The sequence below is a fragment of the Pleurodeles waltl genome, chromosome 6, assembly GCF_031143425.1.
Source record: "Pleurodeles waltl isolate 20211129_DDA chromosome 6, aPleWal1.hap1.20221129, whole genome shotgun sequence".
Taxonomy (NCBI): domain Eukaryota; kingdom Metazoa; phylum Chordata; class Amphibia; order Caudata; family Salamandridae; genus Pleurodeles; species Pleurodeles waltl.
Window position 1 is genome coordinate 144,401,790 of NC_090445.1, and position 25,471 is coordinate 144,427,260.

Genomic DNA, 25,471 nt, shown 5'->3' on the forward strand with positions numbered 1-25,471 from the left:
AAACTAGAGACCTAGGGGAATCCAAGGAGGGGTGACTTGCGGGGCTCGGACCAGGTTCTGTTACCCAGAATCCTTTGCAAACCTCAAAATTTGGCTAAAAAAAACAAGTTTTCCTCACATTTCTGTAGCAAAAAGTTCTGGAATCTGAGAGGAGCTACAAAGTTCCTTCCACCCAGCGTTCCCCCAAGTCTCCCGATAAAAATGATACCTCACTTGCGTGGGTAGGCCTAGCGCCGGCGACAGGAAACACCCCAAAGCGCAACGTGGACACATCCTAAATTTTGGGAAAAAACAGAGGTGTTTTTTGCGAAGTGCCTACCTGTAGATTTTGGCCTCTAGCTCAGCCGGCACCTAGGGAAACCTACCAAACCTGTGCATTTCTTAAAACTAGAGCCCTAGGGGAATCCAAGGAGGGGTGACTTGCGGGGCTCGGACCAGGTTCTGTTACCCAGAATCCTTTGCAAACCTCAAAATTTGGCTAAAAAAACAAGTTTTCCTCACATTTCTGTGGCAGAAAGTTCTGGAATCTGGGAGGAGCTACAAATTTCCTTCCACCCAGCGTTCCCCCAAGTCTCCCGATAAAAATGATACCTCACTTGCGTGGGTAGGCCTAGCGCCGGCGACAGGAAACAGCCCAAAGTGCAACGTGGACACATCCTAAATTTTGGAAAAAAACAGAGGTGTTTTTTGCGAAGTGCCTACCTGTAGATTTTGGCCTCTAGCTCAGCCGGCACCTAGGGAAACCTACCAAACCTGTGCATTTCTGAAAACTAGAGACCTAGGGGAATCCAAGGAAGGGTGACTTGCGGGGCTCGGACCAGGTTCTGTTACCCAGAATCCTTTGCAAACCTCAAAATTTGGCTAAAAAAAACAAGTTTTCCTCACATTTCTGTGGCAAAAAGTTCTGGAATCTAAGAGGAGCTACAAATTTCCTTCCACCCAGCGTTCCCCCAAGTCTCCCGATAAAAATGATACCTCACTTGCGTGGGTAGGCCTAGCGCCGGCGACAGGAAACACCCCAAAGCGCAACGTTGACACATCCTAAATTTTGGGAAAAAACAGAGGTGTTTTTTGCGAAGTGCCTACCTGTAGATTTTGGCTTCTAGCTCAGCCGGCACCTAGGGAAACCTACCAAACCTGTGCATTTCTGAAAACTAGAGACCTAGGGGAATCCAAGGAGGGGTGACTTGCGGGGCTCGGACCAGGTTCTGTTACCCAGAATCCTTTGCAAACCTCAAAATTTGGCTAAAAAAACAAGTTTTCCTCACATTTCTGTGGCAAAAAGTTCTGGAATCTGAGAGGAGCTACAAATTTCCTTCCACCCAGCGTTCCCCCAAGTCTCCCGATAAAAATGATACCTCACTTGCGTGGGTAGGCCTAGCGCCGGCGACAGGAAACACCCCAAAGCGCAACGTGGACACATCCTAAATTTTGGGAAAAAACAGATGTGTTTTTTGCGAAGTGCCTACCTGTAGATTTTGGCCTCTAGCTCAGCCGGCATCTAGGGAAACCTACCAAACCTGTGCATTTCTGAAAACTAGAGACCTAGGGGAATCCAAGGAGGGGTGACTTGCGGGGCTCGGACCAGGTTCTGTTACCCAGAATCCTTTGCAAACCTCAAAATTTGGCTAAAAAAACAAGTTTTCCTCACATTTCTGTGGCAAAAAGTTCTGGAATCTGAGAGGAGCTACAAATTTCCTTCCACCCAGCGTTCCCCCAAGTCTCCCGATAAAAATGATACCTCACTTGCGTGGGTAGGCCTAGCGCCGGCGACAGGAAACACCCCAAAGCGCAACGTGGACACATCCTAAATTTTGGGAAAAAACAGATGTGTTTTTTGCGAAGTGCCTACCTGTAGATTTTGGCCTCTAGCTCAGCCGGCACCTAGGGAAACCTACCAAACCTGTGCATTTCTGAAAACTAGAGACATAGGGGAATCCAAGGAGGGGTGACTTGCGGGGCTCGGACCAGGTTCTGTTACCCAGAATCCTTTGCAAACCTCAAAATTTGGCTAAAAAAACAAGTTTTCCTCACATTTCTGTGGCAGAAAGTTCTGGAATCTGGGAGGAGCTACAAATTTCCTTCCACCCAGCGTTCCCCCAAGTCTCCCGATAAAAATGATACCTCACTTGCGTGGGTAGGCCTAGCGCCGGCGACAGGAAACAGCCCAAAGTGCAACGTGGACACATCCTAAATTTTGGAAAAAAACAGAGGTGTTTTTTGCGAAGTGCCTACCTGTAGATTTTGGCCTCTAGCTCAGCCGGCACCTAGGGAAACCTACCAAACCTGTGCATTTCTGAAAACTAGAGACCTAGGGGAATCCAAGGAGGGGTGACTTGCGGGGCTCGGACCAGGTTCTGTTACCCAGAATCCTTTGCAAACCTCAAAATTTGGCTAAAAAAAACAAGTTTTCCTCACATTTCTGTGGCAAAAAGTTCTGGAATCTAAGAGGAGCTACAAATTTCCTTCCACCCAGCGTTCCCCCAAGTCTCCCGATAAAAATGATACCTCACTTGCGTGGGTAGGCCTAGCGCCGGCGACAGGAAACACCCCAAAGCGCAACGTTGACACATCCTAAATTTTGGGAAAAAACAGAGGTGTTTTTTGCGAAGTGCCTACCTGTAGATTTTGGCTTCTAGCTCAGCCGGCACCTAGGGAAACCTACCAAACCTGTGCATTTCTGAAAACTAGAGACCTAGGGGAATCCAAGGAGGGGTGACTTGCGGGGCTCGGACCAGGTTCTGTTACCCAGAATCCTTTGCAAACCTCAAAATTTGGCTAAAAAAACAAGTTTTCCTCACATTTCTGTGGCAAAAAGTTCTGGAATCTGAGAGGAGCTACAAATTTCCTTCCACCCAGCGTTCCCCCAAGTCTCCCGATAAAAATGATACCTCACTTGCGTGGGTAGGCCTAGCGCCGGCGACAGGAAACACCCCAAAGCGCAACGTGGACACATCCTAAATTTTGGGAAAAAACAGATGTGTTTTTTGCGAAGTGCCTACCTGTAGATTTTGGCCTCTAGCTCAGCCGGCATCTAGGGAAACCTACCAAACCTGTGCATTTCTGAAAACTAGAGACCTAGGGGAATCCAAGGAGGGGTGACTTGCGGGGCTCGGACCAGGTTCTGTTACCCAGAATCCTTTGCAAACCTCAAAATTTGGCTAAAAAAACAAGTTTTCCTCACATTTCTGTGGCAAAAAGTTCTGGAATCTGAGAGGAGCTACAAATTTCCTTCCACCCAGCGTTCCCCCAAGTCTCCCGATAAAAATGATACCTCACTTGCGTGGGTAGGCCTAGCGCCGGCGACAGGAAACACCCCAAAGCGCAACGTTGACACATCCTAAATTTTGGGAAAAAACAGAGGTGTTTTTTGCGAAGTGCCTACCTGTAGATTTTGGCTTCTAGCTCAGCCGGCACCTAGGGAAACCTACCAAACCTGTGCATTTCTGAAAACTAGAGACCTAGGGGAATCCAAGGAGGGGTGACTTGCGGGGCTCGGACCAGGTTCTGTTACCCAGAATCCTTTGCAAACCTCAAAATTTGGCTAAAAAAACAAGTTTTCCTCACATTTCTGTGGCAAAAAGTTCTGGAATCTGAGAGGAGCTACAAATTTCCTTCCACCCAGCGTTCCCCCAAGTCTCCCGATAAAAATGATACCTCACTTGCGTGGGTAGGCCTAGCGCCGGCGACAGGAAACACCCCAAAGCGCAACGTGGACACATCCTAAATTTTGGGAAAAAACAGATGTGTTTTTTGCGAAGTGCCTACCTGTAGATTTTGGCCTCTAGCTCAGCCGGCATCTAGGGAAACCTACCAAACCTGTGCATTTCTGAAAACTAGAGACCTAGGGGAATCCAAGGAGGGGTGACTTGCGGGGCTCGGACCAGGTTCTGTTACCCAGAATCCTTTGCAAACCTCAAAATTTGGCTAAAAAAACAAGTTTTCCTCACATTTCTGTGGCAAAAAGTTCTGGAATCTGAGAGGAGCTACAAATTTCCTTCCACCCAGCGTTCCCCCAAGTCTCCCGATAAAAATGATACCTCACTTGCGTGGGTAGGCCTAGCGCCGGCGACAGGAAACACCCCAAAGCGCAACGTGGACACATCCTAAATTTTGGGAAAAAACAGATGTGTTTTTTGCGAAGTGCCTACCTGTAGATTTTGGCCTCTAGCTCAGCCGGCACCTAGGGAAACCTACCAAACCTGTGCATTTCTGAAAACTAGAGACATAGGGGAATCCAAGGAGGGGTGACTTGCGGGGCTCGGACCAGGTTCTGTTACCCAGAATCCTTTGCAAACCTCAAAATTTGGCTAAAAAAACAAGTTTTCCTCACATTTCTGTGGCAGAAAGTTCTGGAATCTGGGAGGAGCTACAAATTTCCTTCCACCCAGCGTTCCCCCAAGTCTCCCGATAAAAATGATACCTCACTTGCGTGGGTAGGCCTAGCGCCGGCGACAGGAAACAGCCCAAAGTGCAACGTGGACACATCCTAAATTTTGGAAAAAAACAGAGGTGTTTTTTGCGAAGTGCCTACCTGTAGATTTTGGCCTCTAGCTCAGCCGGCACCTAGGGAAACCTACCAAACCTGTGCATTTCTGAAAACTAGAGACCTAGGGGAATCCAAGGAGGGGTGACTTGCGGGGCTCGGACCAGGTTCTGTTACCCAGAATCCTTTGCAAACCTCAAAATTTGGCTAAAAAAAACAAGTTTTCCTCACATTTCTGTGGCAAAAAGTTCTGGAATCTAAGAGGAGCTACAAATTTCCTTCCACCCAGCGTTCCCCCAAGTCTCCCGATAAAAATGATACCTCACTTGCGTGGGTAGGCCTAGCGCCGGCGACAGGAAACACCCCAAAGCGCAACGTTGACACATCCTAAATTTTGGGAAAAAACAGAGGTGTTTTTTGCGAAGTGCCTACCTGTAGATTTTGGCTTCTAGCTCAGCCGGCACCTAGGGAAACCTACCAAACCTGTGCATTTCTGAAAACTAGAGACCTAGGGGAATCCAAGGAGGGGTGACTTGCGGGGCTCGGACCAGGTTCTGTTACCCAGAATCCTTTGCAAACCTCAAAATTTGGCTAAAAAAACAAGTTTTCCTCACATTTCTGTGGCAAAAAGTTCTGGAATCTGAGAGGAGCTACAAATTTCCTTCCACCCAGCGTTCCCCCAAGTCTCCCGATAAAAATGATACCTCACTTGCGTGGGTAGGCCTAGCGCCGGCGACAGGAAACACCCCAAAGCGCAACGTGGACACATCCTAAATTTTGGGAAAAAACAGATGTGTTTTTTGCGAAGTGCCTACCTGTAGATTTTGGCCTCTAGCTCAGCCGGCATCTAGGGAAACCTACCAAACCTGTGCATTTCTGAAAACTAGAGACCTAGGGGAATCCAAGGAGGGGTGACTTGTGGGGCTCGGACCAGGTTCTGTTACCCAGAATCCTTTGCAAACCTCAAAATTTGGCTAAAAAAACAAGTTTTCCTCACATTTCTGTGGCAAAAAGTTCTGGAATCTGAGAGGAGCTACAAATTTCCTTCCACCCAGCGTTCCCCCAAGTCTCCCGATAAAAATGATACCTCACTTGCGTGGGTAGGCCTAGCGCCGGCGACAGGAAACACCCCAAAGCGCAACGTGGACACATCCTAAATTTTGGGAAAAAACAGATGTGTTTTTTGCGAAGTGCCTACCTGTAGATTTTGGCCTCTAGCTCAGCCGGCACCTAGGGAAACCTACCAAACCTGTGCATTTCTGAAAACTAGAGACATAGGGGAATCCAAGGAGGGGTGACTTGCGGGGCTCGGACCAGGTTCTGTTACCCAGAATCCTTTGCAAACCTCAAAATTTGGCTAAAAAAACACATGTTCCTCACATTTCTGTGGCAGAAAGTTCTGGAATCTGAGAGGAGCTACGAATTTCCTTCCACCCAGCGTTCCCCCAAGTCTCCCGATAAAAATGATACCTCACTTGCGTGGGTAGGCCTAGCGCCGGCGACAGGAAACACCCCAAAGCGCAACGTGGACACATCCTAAATTTTGGAAAAAAACAGAGGTGTTTTTTGCGAAGTGCCTACCTGTAGATTTTGGCCTCTAGCTCAGCCGGCACGTAGGGAAACCTACCAAACCTGTGCATTTCTGAAAACTAGAGACCTAGGGGAATCCAAGGAGGGGTGACTTGCGGGGCTCGGACCAGGTTCTGTTACCCAGAATCCTTTGCAAACCTCAAAATTTGGCTAAAAAATCACATGTTCCTCACATTTCTGTGGCAGAAAGTTCTGGAATCTGAGAGGAGCTACAAATTTCCTTCCACCCAGCGTTTCCCCAAGTCTCCCGATAAAAATGATACCTCACTTGCGTGGGTAGGCCTAGCGCCGGCGACAGGAAACACCCCAAAGCGCAACGTGGACACATCCGAAATTTTGGAAAAAAACAGAGGGGTTTTTTGCGAAGTGCCTACCTGTAGATTTTGGCCTCTAGCTCAGCCGGCACCTAGGGAAACCTACCAAACCTGTGCATTTCTGAAAACTAGAGACCTAGGGGAATCCAAGGAGCGGTGACTTGTGGGGCTCGGACCAGGTTCTGTTACCCAGAATCCTTTGCAAACCTCAAAATATGGCTAAAAAAACAAGTTTTCCTCACATTTCGGTGACAGAAAGTTCTGGAATCTGAGAGGAGCCACAAATTTCCTTCCACCCAGCGTTCCCCCAAGTCTCCCGATAAAAATGATACCTCACTTGTGTGGGTGGGCCAGGTGCCTGCAACAGAATAAGGCCCAAAACCTGAAGGGATAGAAGGGATAGTTGGGGGAGCCACGCAAGCCACACCTCCCTGGACTCCTTGGGGTGCCTATTTTTAAAAGAATTCTGGGTTTTGTAGGTTTCCCTACATGACAGCCGCACCCTGGACCAAAAACATAGGTGGGCCCTCCCCCACCAAACACAGGCATTTTTGAAATATATCACTTTGATGTGTGCACATACGTCCGTGATGTGCCAAACACTAAAATTGTGAAAAGAAACACACTAAGGTTATGTGAAGAAGACCCCTCACCCACCAACCAAGTTGGTGGCATGCTTCATCATCGGGGTCCCACCCGAGGCACCTAGCGTGTCACAGGTGTGCTGCGACGCCTGATTACAGCGGAGCAGGTTTTGTCTTTTTTTACAACACATACTGGTTGGATTTGGCACGAGGGTGAGTGATGGTTCAGTGGATCAAATTTTATTAACAAGAGATTTCACAAAAATGAAATACACTGCTAATAACTGAAAGGCAAAAAAGTGAACCAATGACTCACAGCTCGTGAGCTGTAAAGCCGCGACAAGGCACCAACCGCTTTACAGGCCATTCACACACCTTTCATACATGACACGCACAAGACCATTCACACCGCCAGACACGGGCCCAGCACATTACAACACTCACATCGACAGACCGCGCCACTCAAGGGCCCATCACTTACATACGCCCACATGCCTGATACAAGAATCACACCAGCTGATGGGAGTGTGGACTGCCGTACGGCTGGCACCGTCAGCCAAGCGCCACCCCACGCACACCGCCAGCCAAGCGGCACCCCAAGCACACCGCCAGCCAAGCGCCACCCCACGCACACCGCCAGCCAAGCGCCACCCCACGCACACCGCCAGCCAAGCGCCACCCCACGCACACCGCCAGCCAAGCGCCACCCCACGAACACCGCAATCACTTTTTTTTATTTATAAACAACAAAGAAACTACTAATTATAAAATAAGCACAAAACTACAAACACAAAAGCTCTAACTAAATACACAACAGATGCCAACCGTGAAACATATGAAAATATAAAACAGACAGCTTACGCTCAAGGTATTTCCCAGAATTTTTTTGGGGTATGGTAACTTCTGTAACAGCCGGGAACACACAGGCCAGGCTTTGAAGGGCATTCGGGGCAGTACATCCGGCTCTCCCTCCGGATTAATCTCCGGGCACATACTCTACATTTCTTTGTGGGCATGTCTTTTTTGGGAGTGGGAGGAATGTGATCTGGAAAGTGCCGATCTTTCAATCTAGCCACATCCTCCACCACTTCTACTCTAGGAACTCTTGCCGGTTCCACCACAATAAGGCTTTCTATCACCGACTCCTGAAATTTAACAAATGTCATCCTTGACTCGGGTGAACAATCCTTGTATACAATAAAGGCATTAAAAGTTGCCAAATTAAATAAATGTAGGGCCAACTTTTTATACCACACATATGACTTACGAAGAGCAGTGTAAGGTTCTAACCTCTGATCTACTCTATCAACACCACCCATGTGCCTATTGTAGTCCAAAATGCACGCAGGTTTGCGCACTTCCGCAACCTGACCCCAAACAGCCACAGGGGAAGTACTCTCATCATGGATGGTCGATAGCATGTACACATCCCTCCTGTCTGAAAATTTCAGAGCTAGCAGCTCATTATTCCGCAAGGCACTGCACTGTCCCCTCTCAAGTTTTTTACAGACAAGCTCCCTTGGATAGCCTTTCCGGTTAGAACGGATTGTGCCACAAGCAACAGTGTCCACCCTAAACAACTCCTTGAACAACTGCACTCCAGTGTAGAAATTATCTACGTACAAATGGTGACCTTTGTTAAACAGCCGTCTAGCAAGTTCCCACACAATTTTTTCGCTAACTCCAAAAGTGGCCGGACAACCAGGAGGGTCAATACTGGAATCCCTACCAGTGTAGACCCGGAAATTATACACATATCCTGTACTGCTTTCTGACAGCAGATACAATTTAATCCCATACCGTGTCCTCTTACTAGGAATGTACTGCTTAAAAACTAAACGCCCCTTGAAAAGGACCAAAGACTCGTCCACACTTATCTCTTTGCCTGGGACATAGACCTCTGAAAACCGATCCACAAAATGATCAAGGACAGGCCTAATCTTAAAAAGGTGGTCACAATCAGGGTGATCTCGTGGCAAGGCTAAAGCATTGTCTACAAAATGCAGCATACGAAGAAGAAGCAAATACCGATTACGTGTCATAGTTGCAGGAAATATAGCAGTTGCCATCAAGGGACTAGTAGACCAATAAGAAGCCAGTGACGGCTTCCTGATCAACCCCATCAAAAAAGACTAACCTAAAAACCTTTTAATCTCTTCCAGATATGTGGGAACCCAATGAGTAGCTCTAGACTGAGGCTTAAGCGTTGTCCCGCAAATATTGCTCTGCTTACACATTTGTCTGCTCCACAATCTCTTCCAAAAATACATCGTCCATAAACAAGTGAAAGAAACGGACAGGCAGAAAGTTTTCCGTATTAACTCTACACCCTGGGAGACCAGTAAATGCAGGTAACTGTGGCTGCTCCATGTTTGGGGCAATCCAGGTGTCAGGTCTTCCAATGGGAAACCCTGCAGCCCCAGGCTGCTGCACTCTTGGCACATCAATGTCCTCCTCTAACACAGGCCCTTCATCTGCACTGAGAGTAGCTTCCTCATCAGAAGAATACTCTTGGACAGAAAACTCACTTCCAGAATCTCCTGCTTCCTCCTCTGCCTCAGATGCAGAGTCAGTGTCGTAATCATGGTCTGAAGACGACTCAAAGAGCATGCGAACAACCTGCTGAGCGGTCACTTTGCGGCTAGCCATGATCCTAACAACAAATGGATTGCCAACAACAACTAGCACTAAAATAAGTAATAAACAAAGTGTAGCTTTATCACAAAGAGTTATGTACTACAAAAAACTATACCACACAGTTGCCTGAAATAGCTACTCACCAAGCAACTACTCTGCAATCACCAATGATATCCCACTAAAAAGAAAAAAGAAAAAAGCAATTTAGACATATGACAACACAAACACCACTGTGCTCAAATCTAAGGACAAAGTCAAACACACAATACTGCATTTAGTACACCACCTACAAACATGTCAACAATACTCCTTTGGAGTAAATTGCGTTCACTTACCTAAAACATGCAACTATGCAAACCACAGGACAACTACTGCCAAAACCGCAAAGATCCACAGCAAAGGAAGCAAAAGCGTTGAACTAGAAGAAAAAGAAGAAATAAATTGTTATAATCACAAATACAAATACTTTGCCAGTTGACAAACACCCCACCACCAAGAACTTAGAAGTTGTCCCTGGTACCTAAGTGGATCCTGCCCCCCTCGGGGTAGATGGGCGTAAAAGAATTGGCCAATCTGACCCCAAGGGGGGCAGAAATGGGCAACACCTCTGTGCCCCCTTTCAGGGGGCGACCCTTCCCCAAGGGGGCACCCCCAGCACAACACAAAACAAAAAAATCCCTGCCGTATTGGTGGTCTCTGCCCTCCTTGGGGGCAGATGGCCCTACAAAATTACGGGCAGAGATGGGCAATACAAATTTTCCCCACCTTAGGGGAGCGACCGTTGCCCAAGGGGTGCCCCCAAACACACACCAAACATAATCCCTGGTACCTAGTGTGCTTCCACCCCCCCCGGGGCCAGATCGTCCAAAAAATGGCTGGTCTGCCATCGGGGGGGGCGAAACAGAAAAAAAAAGCTCCCCAGGGGAGCGACCCTTGCCACAGGAGTTGCCCCCAAAATAAACAATAAAAACAAAATCCCTGGTGTCTAGTGGTTTTCGCCCCCCCCCCCGGGGGCAGATCAGCCCAAAAATCGGCTGATCTGCCCCCTGGGGGGGGGGGGCAAAATACAAATAAAAATTGCCCCCGGGGGGGGCGACCCTTGCCCAAGGGGTCGCCCCCAAAAACACACATAAACAAAGATATCCCTGGTGTCTAGTGGTTTTCGCCCCCCCCCCTGGGGGCAGATCCGCCGAAAAATCAGCAGATCTGCCCCCAGGGGGGCGAAATACAAATAAAAATTGCCCCCGGGGGGGGCGACCCTTGCCCAAGGGGTCGTCCCCAAAAACACACATAAACAAAGATATCCCTGGTGTCTAGTGGTTTTCGCCCCCCCCCGGGGGCAGATCCGCCGGATCTGCCCCCAGGGGGGGGCGAAATACAAATAAAAATTGCCCCCAGGGGGGGGCGACCCTTGCCCAAGGGGTCGCCCCCAAAAACACACATAAACAAAGAGATCCCTGGTGTCTAGTGGTTTTCGCCCCCCCCCCTGGGGGCAGATCCGCCGAAAAAATGGCGGATCTGCCCCCAGGGGGGGCGAAATACAAATAAAAATTGCCCCCGGGGGGGGGGGTACCCCTGGCCAAGGGGTCGCCCCCAAAAACAAACATAAAAAAAGATATCCCTGGTGTCTAGTGGTTTTCGCCCCCCCCTGGGGGCAGATCCGCCGAAAAATCTGCGGATCTTCCCCCAGGGGGGGGCGAAATACAAATAAAAATTGCCCCCGGGGGGGGGGCGACCCTTGCCCAAGGGGTCGCCCCCAAAAACACACATAAAAAAAGATATCCCTGGTGTCTAGTGGTTTTCGCCCCCCCCTGGGGGCAGATCCGCCGAAAAAACGGCCGACCTGCCCCCAGGGGGGGCGAAATACAAATAAAAATTGCCCCCGGGGGGGGGCGACCCTTGCCCAAGGGGTCGCCCCCAAAAACAAACATAAACAAATATATCCCTGGTGTCTAGTGGTTTTAGCCCCGCGATCGTGGAGCAGGAATCTTGAGAAAACAGACACAGGGGGAAAGGAAAAACCCTTTCCTTTCCCCCCATGTCTGTTTTCTCAACCCCCCCGCCCCCCAAAAACGGAGAGGACTCACCTGTGAGCTCCTGCTCCGAAAACGCGCTGGAAGCAAATGGCTTCCAGCGCGCCGGCAACACTAGATGACGTCAGCGTCATCGGATTGCCGTGGGGGGGGCGGGGGTGGAAGGGGAACGTCTTCCCCTTCCATCCCCGCCTGGGGGGGAAGGGGGGTGCACGGGGGGCGCGCTAGCGCGCCCCCAAGTTCCCCTGTGCCTAGGACGAGATGATCTCGTCCAAGGCACAGGGGAACTGTAGCCTTGGACGAGATCATCTCGTCCAAGGCACAGAAGGGGTTAAATAAATGTGCTAAAACAGAGCAGGCTAAGTAGGTTAAAAGTCACTAGGTGGTGGGGCACAGGCCTGCAAGCCAGAAGGCTAAGCTATTTCCTGGTTCCCATTAAAACTAAATAGGATCCACGACAACCACATGGACAACACTGGACTCACCCAACTCATCAACGACCCCACCCACACCAAAGGACACACACTCACTCCCATACTCACCTCCAGCGACAGAATCAAATACAGCAACACCACCCAGCTCACCTGGATGGACCACTCCATGGTGCACTTCCTCTCCTACCCCCAGATGGTCCAGCGAACTCGGATGCAACTGAAGCACAGAGACAGACTGGCTCACTGTTTTACATCCAACCTTCCTGAACCCACCAGCAGCCTAGACCGCAGCATCAGAAACGTCAACACCTGGATCACAGACTGTGTCAACACGTTAGTAACCAGTCAAAAACACCAAAAACAGAAGAACCAACAAACAAGCCATCTGATACACAGAAGAACTCAGGAACTCCAAATATCACTGTAAACAACTAGAGAGGAGACGGCAAACCAGCACTGATAGGACCACATACAAAAACACACAAAACCACTGCCACTGCAAAATGCTGGAGACACCCTCTTGCAATAAGAATTGAAGCATGCTCCAACAACAACAAGGAACTCTTCACTAGTATCAAGGAATTCTGCAACCCCTCAGCAAACAACATCACCCCTTCACAAGAGCTCTGTGACAGCCTCGCAGACTTCTTCCACAACAAGATTGTCACGATCTACAGAAACTTCAACCCTCTGTCCAGACCCTCCAACTTCATAAACCATCTCACCACCAGCATGACAGGCACCCAACTGACCAACTGGAGCCAGCTCACCCTTCAAGACACCACCTTCATAATAAAAACAGTACACTCGAGAGACCACACAAACCCATGCTCCCACCACATCTTCAACCTTGACGGACCCAAGATCCGCCTTGAAGTCACGACCATCAGTTTCTCAACAGCCACTGCAACCATCCCAGAAAACTGAAAACATACAGTGGTCAACACCCTCCTAAAGAAACCATTGGCCGACCCAGAGAACACAAAAACTACTGACCCATCTCACTACTATAGCAACACAAAAAGATGATGGACTGAGTGCTGAAACTTTTCAAACACTCACCCCCAGTCACAGATCTGGGTTTAATCCATTCTACTTTTGCTCACCATGCCATCCCAGTTTGGACGGAGCCATACGCAAAGCAGTCTTGACCCTGTTCCTCCTGGGAACAGTCCAGCCCGAACTGCCAGGCCAGGTCCTCCCTGGACTGGAAACAAGCATCCTAGGACCAGTTTCAAGGAATCACCCCTCATCAGTCAGGCTAGCTTAAATCCAGTGGTACAGTGAGCACGGGACCCACATCTGGGCATACCCTTCCCAGAAATGGCAACTTTAGCAACTCAAAAGGATCTCACTACTACCCTTCCCTGCAAAAGTCATGAACAAAGCAATCAACCAGCAACTCATCAAACACCACCAACTCCTAGACAACTCAGAAACCGGATTTCAAAGCAACCACAGCACCGAATCAGCCCTCATCACAGCCACGGACCCTTCTCAGCCTCTCCACAGCTTTCAACACCATCTCACAGAGCATGCTTATCATCAGACTTCACCATATAGGAATCCAAAGACCAGCACTCAAGTGCATCACCTCATTCCTCACAGGAGGAATCCAAGGAGTATGCTTCCTACCTTTTACCCATACAATGCAAGGAAACAGTCTTCTGAATCCCACTAAGCTCATCTCTAAGCCCTACCTTATTCAACACTTACACGACTCTGCTGGCCAACATCATCTGATCACACGGACTCAACATCATCTCTTATGCTGATGACATACAACTCTTCCTCTCCCTCTCAGAAGATCCCACCAACACTAGGAAAAACTTCCATAAGTACATGACCAGTGTCCCCTACTGGATGAAGGTGATCTCCCCAAAGCTCAACACTGACAAGACGAAGGTGCTCATCTTTGGAGGCACGGCCACCCCACCCCTCCCACCCCCCAGAACCACTCCTGGTGGCCTTTGGAACTCAGCCCCACACCAACCAAAGCTTACTATGGCCTCTTACGACCACAGTGCCACATCCTCCTGTTTCTTATCTTCATCATGTGCCTGCGGCACAAGATCTTCAAATAGCTCCCCCAGGACTCAAGGCTCACCGTCACCAAGGCCCTCAACACAAACATATTGGATTAGAAACAAAGCACATTATGCACCAAACACCAGCCCACCTCATCCAGACTCAACTTTGACCTTTCTCGATGAACCCACATTTTTTTAATGCGACCTGATACAAAGTCTTTTGCTGGGATTTACAAACCAACGCAAATCATGATTTGCAACCCACAGTAATGCAAGAGCATTGTACTGTCTTGCGTTACTTTGTTCAAAGGGGTATTCCATGGGTGGTGCATAGGTATTCCAATGCAACCACCCATTGGTTTTGAAGCTAATCCCTATCTCAAAAGAATTGCATACAAGAGCCTAGAGAGCATTATTGCAGTAGTGGGTCATGCAAATTGAGGTTAGCGACAAGCCTCCAGATTACTTCAAGAAATGCAGGATGTAAGACATGGGCTTCTTCTTTGTAGGATCACAGGTGCAATGAGTTCTTAGTGAAAGCTATAGCTTGACCATATATATTGTAAATCCAAAATGGAGGCTTCGCGATTGGGAATCATGTGCACTTCCCAATCCAAAATGTGGCAGAATCGTGAACTCTAAGGTAATGTTCCTGTCTTAAGCATGTAAAATGCAGTACTTGGAAAGGATTGTTACATGACAATACACTTCAAAGATTTTTAAAGCGGATTTGTAACATTTCTTGTGAATTGTCCTTTGTTCTCTTGAAGCATTTGATATTGTTGTTGCTATTTTTCCTCCAGCAGCTTTTGGCTAAAACTCTGTGTTTTAGATCCTTGGTAAAATCCCTGTAGTCTTCTTTTACATCTGTGTCAAGGAGGTAATCAATTTGAAAACACAGTTTGATCAGATTTTGTGGTCTCTAGAGGTGCTTAAGGCTTTTTGCGTCTGTATTTTCATTGGCTATGGCCCGTATACCTACAGAAGAGGAGTAGGTGGGGATCAAACCAATCTACTGAAAGTGATTCTGAGATTTGATTTTATGATATTCTTTATAGCAGTAACAACGCCAATAAATGATTTTTTATATTAGTATTGGATTGGAAACGTTGCAGAAGATTCAAGTCATACAGGAAGATTTTGTGATGAAAGGAGGCTTTATCATTTGGGTTTACCCACTGAATGTTAAAGTTGTCTATGGATATATTCTCAAGAGAGTGTAACATTTGATCTGAAATTAACTCTGTTAAACATACAATGAATGAGCTGGTTCTACTGGCAAAGTGGTAAATATTGTTTAGCCTATTTGGCTTGTTTGAAGTGAAGGAGAACCCAGTAGTAAGATATTGAAAGGACGGACATTTTTCTGTTCTGATGAGGGTATACAGGAGGGTAACTTTGAAGTACACTGCAGATCTCCCACCACTTGTTAGCTGAGATGTCCTGCCATATAACTGTATCTTTCAGTTAATGGTGATCCTCACCAACAGGTCTCCCACCCAGCCTGTTCACTATTCAGCCAAGAGTGCTGATTTCCCCCATTCCCTCTCTTTCATCTGCGTTCCTTTAACCAAATTAACAACAGTCCTGTGCTTCTAACAGATTATTTTTAACAGATCAAGGCCCTTTGATTGGACTAAGGGCCTGATTTTGATATTGGTGGACGGGTTACTCTGTTACAATGGTGACTGATATCCCGTCCGCTGAAATGTAAACCCCATAGGGCATAATGGGATTTAGATTTTGACGGACGGGGTAACCTGAGTAACTCATCCTAACCCATCCGCCAATATCTAAATCAGTCCCTAAATCATTCTTTGAACAGGTTCAATACTATCCTCTGGATGTGGACTTACCATGCCGAACTCCAAACAATTGAGCAACAAATGACCCAAATGCATGCGTGTTGGCCAAGCCAGTGAGCTTACACTGTTTCTTGAAACAGGCCGAATTGTCTTCCGTATCACTGTTTGATGCATGCACTGTAGCATATTTCCTGATGAGTAGCCATCTATTCACGTTTCTACCTTTACTTGCCCTATCTTTCCATTCCCTACATAACAAGCGTCCACTTTATTCTTTCATATCAGTTGCATACAGTATTGTATGGCAAACAGAACCATAGAATATATTCAGATTTACTTAGCCTCCTGCTCCCCAGGCCCAGTCTATTCATCTCTATTCTGAATGAATGCATAATAAACATCCCAGGATCCTTCCATTGTCTTCCATTGCCACCTCGAGCCTCATGAGGCCTGCTATGCATTTCGTTTCTGCCACTTTGGTGACTCTGAATGCAACATAATTGCAAAGATTGGCTGGGACAGCTTTATTAGATATATACTCTAACTTCTATCGCTGCTCCTTCTCATTCTGAAAGATGTTTATTGTTTCAACCCTACCTACTCACCAATCTCTCTCCCCCACCTTCCAATAATCGGCATCCAAATTCCTGTCAGATAAGGTGAAGGTGATTTCTGTAAAAGACAATCCCTGATAGTTTTCACAATATGGTCCCTAATGGAAGTGTGTCTCCATCATGTCCAGCATATAATTAAACAAAATGGGCGTCATTACAACCTCGGCGGTCTTTTAACAAGACCGCTGAGGGAAAGCCGTGCGGAAGACCGCCAGTAGTGGCGGTTTGCCGCTCGGCGTATTATGACCGTTGGCTGCCCTCCGTCGTTTTTCCGACGGAGAGCCGCCAACAGCCATACTGGCGGGTGGCGGGGAAGTAGAGGTTGCTCCACTTCCACCGCCACGCCAACAGAACACCGCCCAGCTAATCACGTCCTGTGATTCTGCGCAGCGGTGTTCTGTTGGCGGTGTGGTGTCGGCGGAGCTGCCCCCATGGCTCCGTCCCCTCCCGGCGACTCTGAACCAATCCTCTCACAACCACTTCAATCTGGCGACGAGGATGGGGGAAGCACTGGAAGCACTGACTGTTTGATTTCAGCTTCCACTTTCCATAGGGATCCTAAGTGCAAGGAATTAGCACCACTGTTGGATCGGCGTCACTCAGGTCAATTTTTTTTTTCTCCTGTACTCATTTTTTTTTTGGGTTCGTTGTGTAAAGACGTGCTGGGCGGTGGCGTGCGCGCGCACGGACCGTTGATTGACTGGTTGGCGCGAGTTGGTCGAGTGTTGTCTCCTAGGCAACGGAGACGGGTCAATACGCTCGAGTGCAATTGACGGAGACGCGTCAATACGCTCGGCTTGCAGGCACGGTACAATCACGTGTCGTCTCCTAGGCAACGGAGACGCGTTAATACGCCTGAGTGTTATTGCAAGTTGTGCGCTGGCAACAGAGACTCGAGGTATTGCAGAGACGCTTTGAACAGATACATATTCTACACGCTATTGCGTACAACGTTTTTTTTGCCAACAGAAGTATAAAGTATATTGCAAACATGGCAGTATTAGATATATATACATTCATTTTTTTTTAACTTCAAACAAGGGAACAAGTCAAGAAGATCAGAAACAGTTATTGTTGAATTCGCATAGCTAAGTGTGGGTGATATGGCGCAGCCCAATTTCACGATTGTTCCGCCACAAGCATTTTGGGCTGCTGGGAATAATCCACCTGTAAAATGGACAGAATGGAAAGATTATTTCCTGAACTATATAGGAGCTATAGATCTTGAAAACAGGATGCCTGCAGAACAAAAGAAAAGACTCTTACTACATTTGTTGGGACCTATGGGTTTGAAAACGTACAATAAAATGCAGAAGAGCCCTATAAGCGGTGATGTTTGTGTTTTTGGTGTTGCTATGCAAGACTTGGATAAATACTTTGCACCCAAAGTTTGCATTGGAATTATTCGTTACAAATTTTTCCAAAGAAAACAGGAGAAGGGTGAATCTGTTGACGACTATGTGGCAGACTTGAAGAAATTGGCCCTTGATTGTAAGTTTGGTTCAATACAAGATGATTTGATAAGAGATCAAGTGGTCATGCACAACACCAATCAATCCATTCAAGAGAGATTATGGATTAATGGTGACTCCTCATTGGAGGAAATTGTGGCTATTGTAAGGAAAGCAGAGATTTCTGAACGGTGTGTTTCAGAATTAAAATTGGCCGAGAGGAGCTTTGACAACATCTGCAGGATAAATAATCGTAGAACAGTGAAGGAACAGAAAACACCACAAAGTAACGACGGTGAAAAAAGGTGTTACAGATGTGACAGCAAGGAGCATTTAGCGTATGCTAAATCAAGTCCAGCTTTGAAATTGAAATGTAGTAAATGTGGCATTGTGGGTCATTTTGCGAAGGTATGTAGGAATAAAAAGAAAATAGTTAAATGCATAATAAATGACAATGCTCACGTGGGAATTGAACACCAAGAGTATGATGACTTGGAATCCAAAGAGGATAATCTAGATGGAAACTTTATTTTGAATATAACAGACGCTGGAAAAAAAGGGAAACCAATGTGTGATATGGAAATAGGTGGAATTCCAATCACTATGTATGCAGACTCTGGCTCACCTTTCACTATAGTCAATGAGAATATACGGAATAAGACATTTGTGAATAAATTAGGTGAGAAACTTTTGCAACCTGATGTGCGACCTGAAAGCTACACAGGAGAGAAAGTTGATCTTGTGGGTTTTAGATGGTTAAAATTCTCTTTTAAAAATAGGTGTGCCAGAGGAAAATTGTATGTGTCAAAAAGGGGGCCATCAGTTCTTGGATGGAAGGACCAAGGACAACTTCACATGATCCTAGATCCTAACAGCAAGGAAAAAGTGTTGATAGTAAGTGATGGACATACCCTGTCTACGGAAATGGAGAGAACATTTCCCAGGATCTTCGGAAAACCTTTAGGAAAATTGGTTGGTTTTGAGCATAAAATTGTATTAAAAAGGGACGCTGTACCAAAAATCCATAAGGTGAGACCAGTGCCCTTGATGATAAGGGATGAAGTTGCAAAAGAATTGGAAAAGCTGGTAGGGATGGATGTGATTGAACCTACAGAAAGTGCAGAATGGTTATCACCAGTGGTTATTCCTCGACGCAGCAATGGGAAAATTCGTTTATGTGTCGATTTAAGATATTTAAATGACAATATTGTCATCGACCGCTTTCCATTACCTAAAATTAATGAAATGGTTTCAAATCTTAAAGGTGCAAGTTGGTTTTCAACAATTGACTTATCAGCCGCCTATCATCAGATTCCTTTGGAAAATGGATCAAGGAAGATGACAGCTTTCATCACACCTTTCGGTTGTTACCAGTATAAAAGGATGCCATTTGGACTAGCGTCTGCAGCTGCAGTTTTTCAAAGACTCATGTATAAGTTATTTGGAAAATCCTTGGGAGTTATGTGTTTCCAGGATGATATTTTGGTGTTTGGGTGTGATCAGGAAATGCATGATGAACGATTGAAACATGTTTTAGGGGTGTTGGAAAGTAAGGGTTTGACTGTCGAAATGAGCAAATGCAAGTTTGCCAGGAGAAGTGTAGAATATTTGGGGCATGAAATCAGTGGTGAGGGAGTGAAACCGAAAGCATCATTGGTTAGTGCCATTGTTAATGCAGTAACTCCAACTTCAAAGGAGGATGTGAGGTCATTTTTGGGAATGGCTGAATTTTGTGCTAAATTTATCCAAAAGTTTGCAGAAAAGGTATATAATTTAAGACTCCTGCTGAAAAAGAATACTCAATTTGTATGGAGTAATGTATGCGAAAGGGAATTTTTGAGTGTAAAGGATGATTTGAGCAAGGTAATGAAGTTAGAGAGTTTTGATCCTGACTTGAATACTGTAGTGACTACGGATGCTAGCAATAAAGGCCTAGGCGCTGTATTGTCCCAGAAAGGGAAAGATGGAAGGGAGAGGATTATTTTATTTGCATCTAGATCACTCTCGCCTTCAGAGGAGAAGTACTCTGTCATTGAAAAGGAGGCGTTAGCATGTGCTTGGGCTTTAGAACATTTTCGTACTTTTATTTGGGGTAAGAACATCACTATCCAGTGTGATCATAAACCTCTGATTACGCTTCTCACATCAGAAGGTAGTGTGACGGCTTCTGCGAGAATTTTAAGATTATCTATGCGTATGAAGGATTTTTTATATCATATTGTGTATGTTCCTGGGAAAAACAATCTGATGGCAGATTGTTTATCTAGGCTTCCATGCCCTCTAGAAGGTTGTGTGGATGATCCTTGGGAAGACTATAGTGTTGCTCTGATACATGACACTGGGAATTCCACAATTGATAAGGATTTGTGGTGTAAGGAAATGGAAGAAGATTTAGATTTGCAAATGGTGCGGAAATTTGTCCTGGAAGGTTGGCCTAAGAAAGATCTACTTACGGAGCAAAATAGACACTTTTGGGAAGTTAGGCATGAACTTTCTATTGAGAACAATTTCATACTGAGAGGAAATAAAGTAATTCCACCACATGGTATGAGGAATATTGTTTTGGACCTGTGCCATGAAGGTCATTTTGGTGTTGTTCGCACTAAATCAGTGGTTAAAAATTTGTTTTGGTGGCCGGGGGTGGATAAAGCTGTTGAAAGGTTTGTAAGGTCATGTGAAGTGTGTTCTTCAGCAGACAAAACTTTGTGTACTTTAAAACCTCCTATGGATCACAAATTATTACCAAAGCAACCATGGGAATATGTGGCTGTCGATTTGTTTGGTCCTGTTGGAGATGAGCAAGAGTATGTGGTAGTCCTTATTGACTTATTTTCTAAGTGGCCAGAAATTGGTATAGTAGAGAGGGCAGACACAGTTTCTGTATTGGAATTTATGGACAAGGTGTTTCTGTCGGAGGGAATTCCTACGAAATTATTGAGTGATAACGGTGTACAATTTGTCTCAAATACAGCTAAGATGTATTTTGAAAAACTGGGTATCAAACACAAAACTACGTCTTTGTACAACCCCAGTGGAAATGGTACGGTTGAGAGATTCAATAGGGTCATTAAGAGTGTTATTCAAAGCTCTATGAATACTTGTGATTGGCACACAGCTGTGTTCAAAGCGATGTGGGCTTACAGAATTACTGAGAATCCAACAACAGGTTTGAGTCCTTTCGTCATTATGAGAGGTAGGAAACCCAGGGGTAAGCATAATCCTGTGTGGTTGTTTGGTACTGGTGTGGAGAATTGGTCACTGGAATTTGTGAAAAATAATTTGGACAAATCCCAGGAAAAAAATAAGGCGTACTATGACCGTTCTCATCATGTTAAACCTGTCAAAATTGTTGTGGGTGATTGGGTACGTGTTAGGAAGCCTTATAAGGTAAGAAAGAATGAGAGCCAATATTTTGAGCCTGAACAAGTGAGGGAAGTGTTGCATAATGCGGTTAGATTGAGTGATGGTCGAGTGTGGAGTTTGAAACGTATTGCTTTATTCAATAATAAGTATTGTATTAAGCAAGATGGGATGGGTTTTAGGAATAAAGAAGGATGGTCTGATTGGTTGGAAGATGAGTTAATTGATACCTCTGCTCCTTCTGAAGTTTCGAAGTGTGTTAGTTTAGACACTTCTTCACCTTCTGGAATTTCAGAAGGAGGTTGTTCTCTTCCTGATGATGATTTTGATGGAGGTGTGAGACCTAAGGAGAAGAGGAAAGTAACCCATCCCAGTTGGTTGAAGGATTATGTGTTAGGGTATATTGCTGCCTCATACACGGACACGGACTCAGGATAATGGTAATGGGAATGTCCTCTTCTTATGTTTTATCACTATATGTTTGTTTTGATGTGTTTCTATTTTAATTTATTGTTCCAAGTTATTTATTTGTATTTACGGAAGGGGATGTGTTGTATGTATATTATTCTTAGATTTAGAATGTGGAGGCCGGTGACACACTTGGATTCTAGCGTCCCTGATGCTGGAATCCTCCGGGTGTCAGTTGAGCCTGGAGGTGTTGAGGAAGCGGACTTGTCCCTTTGTACCGTACTACTTATCGAATAAAAAGGAGTTTCTCTTACCGGCGACTCTGAACCAATCCTTTCACAACCACTTCAATATACCTCCCATTTCTGAGCAATAAAGAATGAGTTAACTATAAAGAGAGCATTCAAGGGACCACCTAATGTAGAGAAAAAAACTGTTCTTTTAGCCCAGTCCTGAATAACTAATAATCATCAACAATAGACGTTCTAAACATTGTTTTGTAGGATGACATCTGCTTGGAGTTCGGGATGTATTGTGACATCATTCATCAGATTTCCTCTTTAATCTGACGTAATAATGTAGCAGTAGCGGTGGAGTTGATTACATTTTACGCCACCGGCTCTGTGTAACACAGAACATGGGCAAAACAAAATAAAATGGCAGCTGAATTACATTTCATCTCTAGTCCTGCGGATCTTTAGCAGGTTAGATACCATAACAGTAGTACAGTGAATTACAGCTCTCCACAGTGACTCGATATATGCAAAAACACACCGGGCAGAATACCTTTCTAATACAATTGCCACCATTTCACCGAGACACATTTCAAGGGAGTTGTCAGATGCTTTGCAAAGAGCGGGATCCCATAGAGTCTGGCAGCAGCAGAGCTCTGAAAATGTTTGCATGCATTGGTGTGTGTGTTTCGCTACAGATGGGAGTCAACCCGTGGAAACTCAACCACTGTGAAGGAGAAAAGATGACAGCAGTGCTATTGTCTCGACAAGGTATGTGCTTGACTCTAAACTACACATTCCATTTCAAAAATGTCAAAACCGGTTCTCTCAACAGTTTTCTAAATCCATTGTTCATTGGCAGTCATGTTGATAATTATTTTAACCGCTGCTTCATTGACAAATGGTACCTTATGGGGCCAAAACAAATGAGTTCACATGCACTCTACAAATAAAGTAACACAATATTGCATAGTTCCTCCGGCAGCAACTTCATTTTTAATAGGACTGGGACACGCTCTAGAAATGCTGCAGTGATCCTACACCCCACGCCACATCTTGCCACACTGGTGCCATTCTCAGCACAGCCAAAGCCCCTTGTCCTTGCTACGTCTGAGTATATTTCGATCCCCTTCATTACTGGGTCACCTGATGCATTAATTGATACACCATCGTACCCTACCAAAAACATTCACCCCGCTCCAATGTCTCTTTCTACCTTAGCAGTCACCCCAGTCTTGTAGTAGATCTCTTTGCCTCCTCACTCATAGACAGTGCATATGGCTTGCAGAATGAAACACTCATATATTTTAATATCTCTTATGTAAGCCTCAGATGGCATTTCATCACGCCCATAACTTGGCTTTATCCAAGCTAGAGCTCCATGGCCAAGATTCACAAAGGTTTTGTGTCGGGGTTGTGTTACTTTTGTAACACAAATCTGATGCAAAACATTTTTGGGGATCAACAAACCAACACAAATTGGTATTTGCATTGGCTTGTATGGAAACGTAACGTAAAGGAGCCCGAAATGCTGCTTGCTTTGCATTAATTTGTGTCAAGGGGGCTTTACATGGGCATTCCCATGCAACTACTCATGCTTTCTGATGCAAAACCCTATCTACTAACATTAGTAGATAGGGTTTTGTGCCAAAGATTAAAGCCTTTTGACAGCAGGTGTTAAATGGAGAAACGTTTTCATTTCTCGTTGCTCTTCCAACTTTGCATGTGTGCTGCACTGTATAGCACACATACAAAGTGGGAAACGTTTTAAAGTGAGTGCAAGCATACGATTTTGTACTGGAATGGTACCCTTCCAATAAAAAAACTATGCTAGAGTCATGCAGACACCGTTGCACTATGGTGTAAAGGTGTGTGTATGGCACACATCAGCTAAAATCAGCGCCAGCGCTCAGTAGTGCATGCCACTGAATGGGGGTGGTGTGGCGTGGATGAAAATAAAATGTTTAAAAAACACACTTCCCTTGTCCAAACGGTTCATCTCCTCCATCTCCTGGTCCTTGCTGTCTATGAGCACACAGGCTCCAAGACTCCCCTCAGCCAATCACAAAGCTTTTGTCACCAGCATGATACCAGCTCCATGATTGGTGTGAGCGCCCTGCTTCGGCGCTCACAGAGGGAGTAGCCCCCTGTGTACTTTCTCCTCCCGGCTGCTCAATACAGCCAGGTGGAGAAATGCAAAGTGTGCATGTCTGTTTGGCTGGCCCAACATGGCCAATCAAACAGACATTCGCACTTAAGGTGCACAAACCACTCCCTCCTCCAGCCTCGCCCTGCCCTGCTGGCTTAGCTAAAAATACAATTATAATAATGATACATTATTATAATTTGATTTTTCCTTTGCTGAAGCAGCGGGGCGACTCCCCTCCACCTTAGCGGAGGAGCCGCCCCTGCCAGTGCTACCAATAGGGGAGGAGAACCATATCATATGACGCACTTCCACTCTCTCCCTGTACCGCAACGCAGTGCAGCATTTTGGATGCTGCACGACAATGTCTGACAGGTTTGAGAATGTGGGTAAATGTGTCTCTGTCACTGCATTTTTTTATTTCTGAAACGTGGGATTTGTTGGCACTCGCGGGAGTGGGCAGCAATGTTGACTACAAAGTACTCATATAATATATAGCCTATATAATTTAGTGTAAGCGGAATGCTCCCCCATTGTTCACTTCTTCCATTTTATCACTTCTCAATACGCCGCTCCCCTGCCTTTCTAACATGATCATCAGCAGTTGTGGGGTCCTGCAGGGTTCTGAATTGTCACTGATACTTAAACACATCCTTGTAGAAACTCTCTCAAAAGACTTAAACAGTTTCAACATAAGGAACTATACATGTACCAACTACACCCAAGCACAACATTTCCAATAAGTCAGGTGCTAGTCTGCAAGTTATGGATGGCAAAGCAAGCACACAAAACCAGAGGCAACAGAACTAGCCATGTGACCCGCACTAGGGTTCCTCTAAAGACATTGTGCAGTGTCCGCCTCACCCGGGCTCTTGCTAGATACGGAGTTTATGGTGGCTGAAAATTGTATGAAAAAAGCTTCTCTCTTTGTATCGAAATACTCTTCTGAAATCCTAAAATGTCTGAACACACATCTTCCAAATCACCTCGAGACAAAAAATAGTTTTAGTTAAACTTTTTCAACTGGAGGACGCTGGAAAATGTTAACACTCTTACCTAAACCCCCAGTTTGTCTCGCTTCCCTTGGAAAGCGTTACCTAGATACCCTAGTACTATAGAGAGATCAAATAAAATATTTACATATTTTATAGCTGGTGTGTTTATGAGACATATGGAGCAATACAATATGCTTCCTGAGGTTCATTAAGTTTACAAAGTGTTAAACAAAAGTTAAGAACTGTTTTCAGTCCAAGACTTGTAATATTGTTCACTCCTACATTTTAGAAAGCATTGTTTACCTTATGGGCTGTTGTAGTTATTTGACAACATTATATTTAATGATAAAA